Source organism: Polyergus mexicanus, unplaced genomic scaffold (assembly GCF_030449975.1).
Source record: "Polyergus mexicanus isolate NDT 795.1 unplaced genomic scaffold, iyPolMexi1.0 SCAF_13, whole genome shotgun sequence".
Taxonomy (NCBI): domain Eukaryota; kingdom Metazoa; phylum Arthropoda; class Insecta; order Hymenoptera; family Formicidae; genus Polyergus; species Polyergus mexicanus.
Genome location: NW_027223333.1, coordinates 3,945,200 through 3,952,605, shown reverse-complemented (window position 1 = coordinate 3,952,605; position 7,406 = coordinate 3,945,200).

The following is a 7,406-nucleotide window of genomic DNA, read 5'->3' as shown; positions in this document are numbered from 1 at the left end:
ATTGTATTATACATACAATTATTAAATAAACTTATTATTATTATTACAATTAAAGTATCGATTATTTCTGCACCTTCTTTCCTTTTCCTACATGCATGATTCGCGCTATCTCATCGGTACATGCATACCTCGCGCTATCTCACTCTTTATCTCTTTCTCCCGCGAACGTCATCCTTTTCCAACACCAATGCGGACGCTATCCTTCTCCCTCGTGTCTGTGATCGCCTCGCGCTATCCTTCTCGCACCGCCTCGCGTATGCTCTCTCTCTCTCGCACCGCCTTGCGCTATCCCTCTCTTACACATTGCGGACGCCTGGCGCTATCTCTGTCACAGCTACTCGCGGCATCGTACCTTCGCGTTCCCTCTTCCCCGCGGCCCCCGCGCCAACCGTTTCGCCGCGGTCCCCCACCTCCCTCTCCGCGGCCCCCGCGCCAACCGTCCGCCGCGGTTGCCCTCCCCCCTCTCCGCGGCCCCGCGCTTACCGTTCTGCCGCGGTCTCCTCACCGTGACGTCATACCCCCCCCACCGTGACGTCATACCCCTTCCCTCGTGACGTCATACCCCTCGCGCCTGCTTCCCCTCGCCCTTCGCCCCTCACCCCCCCTCAGAGGACCTGAGTTAGAATCGGCCTAGCTATACTACTTATAATATATGTGTATAATAAAATATAAGAATATCGATAGTACCATATATATGTAATGCAAATGGCGATATGTGGGTGACAAGAATGCAAACGGGTGCGTGTACGATGTGGAGTCGGATAGCGGTGCGGTCGTGTCGGGTGCGATGCATCCGAATCAATGCACGTATGCGCGGCACGGAACGCGATTTCGGCGGTTCGATATAATATCGATTACGGCTCGCGGGTCGTGATTTCGGCAGATGTCGCTAATTATCGGGCGATAATTTCGGTCGGGCCGGTGGGCGGTCCTTTGACGCGCCTGTATCGATTCGTGTACGTCGATCGGTGTCGCGGCAGGATATAGATCCTCCCCCTGAGCGGGACTTAGCGCGCCGTATTAATGGCGAGTCCGATCGCGTAAATGGCGGTCGCGGAATTACTTCGTTGCGCGGATAGCGCGCTATAGTTTCGTCCGGGATGGTCTTCCCGTGGAATTTCAGAAGTGCAACGGTTGACGGGAACACCCATCAATGGCAGGGAACTCCCTACCACTGGACGATCGCCGTTGCACGTAGATGGTCGGATTTATTCGGGGTACCGAAAACTCTCGACGGAGGTTAAGTACGCCCAACCCAGTTTTCCTTTTTCGTATAAGGCTGGATGGATCGCTCTCGGAGATGCCGCAAACTCGGCGGAGGCTGAGTACTCTCAACCCCGTTTTCTCTCTCTTTGAGTGTTATTAAGGATCGTTTCGGATTTCTAGGCGTCTTACAGACTCTGGCGGTTGCGGAAGATCTGGTCTCGAGATGTCGGAACGTGCCCTATTTATACCCCTTTTCGGCGTGTGTGCGTGCGTAATATGCCTTAATGTTTAAGGCATATTGTTTAACGTTGAACCGGCGCGCGCGACTCGGGTAGTTTCGGGAACGGTCGGTACGGTTACCCGAGCGCGGCGACGGTTCCGGGTAATCGCGCGTTTAAACGGCGGTTATAAATCGGCGCGATTCTTTTGCTTTTAAAAATGTGCGCTCGGCGCCTCCGCATTATGCCGACCGGTGTTTGTCGTGCAGCGGACTTCCGGCGGATCGACGGCCGGGTAACGGTGAAAGGATGCATCGTTACACTTTGTACAGATTCAATTTTTCATACTTCACAAATAATTGCTGCACGGCTATGGATAGCACGAGAAATGTTTTATCGATACTTGTGTCGATGTTATATCGACACTTTTACGCTTTTCCTCACGCACTTAATCAATGAATTAGAAAAATTAATTAACGATTATAACGATCACAATCGATCACTACCGATTAATTATTTATTTAATCTCTTGAGAAATATGTTAAATACACGGACGTTACTTGACGCGGAGACCGCAACAAGCAGGTTATGTCGGTACTTGCGCTGCCGATCGCGAACCGCAAACGTGTGTCACGTGATAGACGCGAGACGCCATCATCTCTTGTGATCGACTGAAGTCTCTGCATTTCGAACGCAATAGTTTCGAAAGAAAAATATAAAATAAAAGATAATAAAAAATAAAACGTATAACACTTGTTTTTTTTTTAAATAGCATATTAATCGTATGTTTTGCCTTTCTTTCCCAAGCAAGACGGAAAAGAATTGTTATGTTTTTGCGAATAGAAGATGTTCCATGTAAAAATGTGATAGTCGCTCTGAAAAGAGCGGATTGTCTTTGGTCGCTCTAAAAAGATCGAATTGGTTTCATAATGACCGCCATCCATTCTAACGCAAGCTCTCATGCGTTTTAATAAATTTTTTCCGACATCATTACTTCTTCTTCGATAGCCCAAATAGCATGTCGCAATCTTGTCTCTAAATCGTCGACATCCTCGGGAAGCGTTTTATAAATTATTCCCTTACAATATCCCTATAAAAGAAGCCTAGAGTGTTGAAATCCGGGGATCTCGCGGGTCAATGTATTGGGCCATACCGACTCATCCAGCATCCAGGAAACTGATCATTTAAATAATTTGTTACATTTCTGGCGTTGTGATCCAACACCGTCTTGTTGAAATACAATCTTGTTTCTCTCTAATAATGGCACTTCTTCTAAAAATCTGATAAATTATCTTTTAAAAGTTCCACATATGTTTGGCTAGATAAAATATCTGGAAGAAAACAGGACCAAGTATTTGATTTCCCATTATTCCAGCCCAAATATTTATCTTCCAGCGAGTTTGAAAGTTTCTGAGTCGTGTGACTCTGGGATTCTCTTCGCTCCAAAAATATATGTGAATTAAAAATTTCTTCTCGTGTGAATAATGATTCATCGCTGAATATCACACGAGAAGAGAATCTGGGATTTTGATTTACTTTCCTCAGAAAATGTTCACAGAATGTTCGTCTTGCACGATAATCCTCTGGTCGCAAATCTTGCACGCGTGTATACGCATGTGTACGCGTGTATGAAAGGCGTGCATGTTTTCTTCTTTGAGTATTGTACAGTTGCATAACATAAATTATGTTCTCGAGCAACCACCCAAATCGTTTCAGGGTTATGCTCGAAAGCACGTTTAACGCGCTCTATGCACTCCAAATTTCTTACATCACGATTTCTCCCAGTATCGTGTTTGTTTGAAAGAATACCGTCAGTCTCGTATAGTCTCTGAGCTGCTCGAAGAATGATGGCAGCCGACGGATGTTTTATTCGATTTGGATATAATTCGTATCGTCTTGCAGTTACGTGATACTACCCGTGACACTCGCCAAGTGCCACCAACATATTGTAAAATTCTTTGTTTGTCATATCGCCCTTTTAACGCTTCTAATGATCGAGGGATTATTGATTCCAATATTGATCGCCTTATCTTATTTATACGATCTTCGCAGGGGATCGATACTCCCTCCGCACCTCCCGCAACGAATAGGTGTCGTGTGTCGCATCTCATTGCCCGAATTGCGAGATCCCCGGATCTCAACCCTCTAGACTTCTTTTATGGGGATATTGAAAGGAAATAATTTATAAAACGCTTCCAGAGGATGTCGACGATTTAGAGACAAGATTGCGACATGCTATTTGGGCTATCGAAGAAGAAGTAATGAAGAATGTCGAAAAAAATTTATTAAAACGCATGAGAGCTTGCGATAGAATGGGTGACGGTCATTTTGAGCATCTATTATAAAACTAATCCGCTCTTTTCAGAGCGATCAAAGACAATCCGCTCTTTTCAGAGCGACTATTACATTGTTACATGAAACTTACATGAAATTGTTGTTTCTTCTATTCGCAGAAACAACAATTTTTCTCCATCTTGTTTGGGAAAGAAAAGCAAAACATCCGATTAATACGCTATTTAAAAAAAGAAAACGAATGTTATGTTTTATTTTTTATTATTTTTTTATTTTATATTTTTCTTTCGAAACTGTTCCGTTCGAAATGCAGAGACTTTAGTCAATCACAAGAGATGGTGTCATCTCGCGTCTATCACGTGACATACGTTCGCGGTTCGCGATCGGCAGCGCAAGTACCGACATAACCTGTTTGTTGCGGTCTCCGCGTCAAGTAACGTCCGTGTATTTAACATATTTCCCAAGTGATTAAATGAATAATTGATCGGTAGTGATCGTTATAATCGTTATTTAACTTTTCTAATTCATTGATTAAGTGCATGAGGAAAAGCGTAAAAGTGTCGATACAACATTTCTCGTGCTATCCACAGCCATGCAACAATTATTTGTGAAGTATGAAAAATCGAATCTGTACAAGGTAAGAATAAATGAATGAGTGAAAGAATGCGAGAGCAAGCGAGAGAGCGAGAAAGAGAGAGAGGAGGAGGAGAGAGAGAGAGAGAGAGAGAGAGAGAGTGAATGTGTATGTGCGTGTATGTAATACGTATGTACACACACACACACACAGCGCTACAGCGCTCGATCAGCTGTAGCGAGCGCCTCACGTAAGCGCCTGCATCGGACGATGAGTTGCGCCGCCCCTGTTTATCTTTTGTACTCGTGCCGTAATTCGCTAATCCTTTTTTGTAATAATCTAAAAACTGAAGACAAAATTTTCATAAAGGAAAAATCGTCTTAGAATTGATTCAGGAATATGATCTTTTAAGGACGAACGGTTGTTCTGAACCCTGTTTACTACTATCATCATTGCAATCTTCTAATTTTTGCGAATGAACATCATTTTTATTTGGAGTAAAAATATTCTCTTGAAGATTTATTTCTGCATTTGATGAAGAAGTTAAACTATGTTTATTGTTTAGAACTATTGGAATGCTGTAATAAAAGCAATAAACAATTTAATATAATATATTCTCTCAAGTCGTTCATTTTCATTCCATTTTTATTTTCTGGAGTGTCTATTATTTATTAAAATATTATTTTATGTCCGTCATGATAATAAAAAAACAATACTTTTTTGCTATTGTTTTATATTATTATTAATAATATTATTATTCTCATTAGGTCGATACACAAAAAATGTTAAAATAAAGTTAAATATTCCAAAAATTAGTTCAACTTTAAATTAATAAATAAATAAAAGCTACATTTGTATTGTAATAGTTCGATAATTGAAAAATGCAATGTGAACGTAGATATAATGTAAATACAATGTATACAGGGTGATTCAAAACAACCTTCTGTCCTTATAATGTCATATACTTGACACTATTCTAAGAAGATTTTTCCTTTGCCAAAATTTTTTCCGAGGCTTAGTTTTTAAATTATAAAACAAAATAGTTAACGAATTACAGGCCGCGTACGCGAGGCAGGCAGGGGCGGCGCAACTCACCGTCCGATGCTGGTGATTACGTGAGGCGCTCGCTGAGATCAACTGTTTGCTACATGCGATGGGGTGTATGTGTGAGAGAGAACGTATACGCATATATACACACATACACATTCTCTCTCTCTCTTTCTCTTTTACACCCATCGCGTGTAGCAACCAGCTGATCGCACACACGCACTCTATTTCTCTCTGTCTTTGTCTTTCTCTTTTATACCCATCGCGTGTAGCAAATAGCTGATCGCACACACGCACTCTCTCTCTCTTTCTCTCTCACTCACTCACTGACTCTTACCTTGTATGTAGAGATTTGTTGCCCTCATACGACTCAAGAAGTAATATTTTTGTATGATACAATGAATAACTAACAAACTTTTTTCACTCACGAATTGTACCACTTATCGAATTTTTACGAATTAATCCACGCACTTTATTGATAAACTGAATTTATTAATGATTATAACGGTTAATCACTACTACCGATTACTACCGATTAATTATTAAAACAACTCGAAGAAAGAAACGCGTTATTCGATGCGGAGACTGCGCGACGACAACAATCAGGTTATGTTAGTACTAGCGTTGTCGGCTGCCGCCTGCCGAACGACTGAATGTATCAGCGCAATTCGGGTAATGACACGCGACACACGACACCTGCTATTCGTTGCGGGAGGCGCGGAGGGGGTATCGACCTCCCGTGAGGATCGTATAAATAAGATAAAGCGATCGATAATAGAATCAATAATCCTTCGATTATTAGAAGCGTTGAGAGGACGAAATGGCAGCATACACAAACGAAGAATATTACGATATACTGATGGCACTTGGCGAATGTCAAGGACAGCATTATCTAGCTGCAAGACGATATGCCGAATTATGTCCAAATCAAGAAAGACATCTATCGGCTCACGTCATACTTGCAGCAGCTCAGAGGCTATACGAGACTGGCAGTGTCCTTGCAAATAAACACGACACTGGGAGAAATCGCGATGCAAGAAATTTGCAGAACGCGGAGCAAATTGTACCTGCTTTCGAGCATAAACCCGAAACGAGTATTCGAGTGGTTGCTCGAGAACACGATTTACCTTATGTAACTGTGCAAAGAATATTGAAAGAAGAAAACTTGCACGCATATCACTACACACGCGTGCAAGATTTGCGACCAGAAGATTTTCAAGCGAGACGTACATTTTGCGAAAATTTTCTGAGGAAAGTAAATCGAAATCCAAGATATTCTTCTCGTGTGATATTCAGCGATGAATCGTTATTCACACGAGAGGGAATTTTCAATTCGCATAACATGCATTTTTGGAGCGAAGAAAATCCCAGAGTCACGCGATTAAGAAACTTCCAAACTCGCTGGAAGATAAATGTGTGGGCTGGGATAATGGGAACCGAAATACTTGGTCCAGTTATTCTTCCAGATATTTTAACTTGCCAAACATATCTGGAATTTTTGGAAGAAAATCTGCCAGATTTTTTAAAAGAAGTATCATTATTAGAGAGGAACAAGATCGTGTTTCAACAAGATGGTGCTGGGCCACACAACGCCAGGATCGTTACAAATTATTTAAAACGAGCAGTTTCCTGGACGTTGGATGGGTCGGTATAGCCCAATACGTTGGCCTGCAGAATCACCGGATCTCAACCCATTAGATTTTTTTATGGGAATATTGCAAGGATGTCATTTACAAAACGCTTCCCGAGGATATCGATGATCTACATACAAGATTGCGACATGCAATTTGGAATATCGAAATAATGGGAAACGTCGAAAAAAATTTATTAAAACGCATGAGAGCTTGCGTTAGGATGGATGGCGGTCATTTTGAGCACCTTTTATAAAATGTTTTCGACTTTAAACCAATCCGCTCTTTTCAGAGCGACCAACACATTTCTACGTGGAACACCTTGTATTCGCAAAGACATAAAAATAATTTTTCTCATGTCTCGCTTGCGCAAAAAGGCAAAACGAGTAATAAATTAAATTATAAAAAAAAACGATGTTATTATACGTCATTATGTTT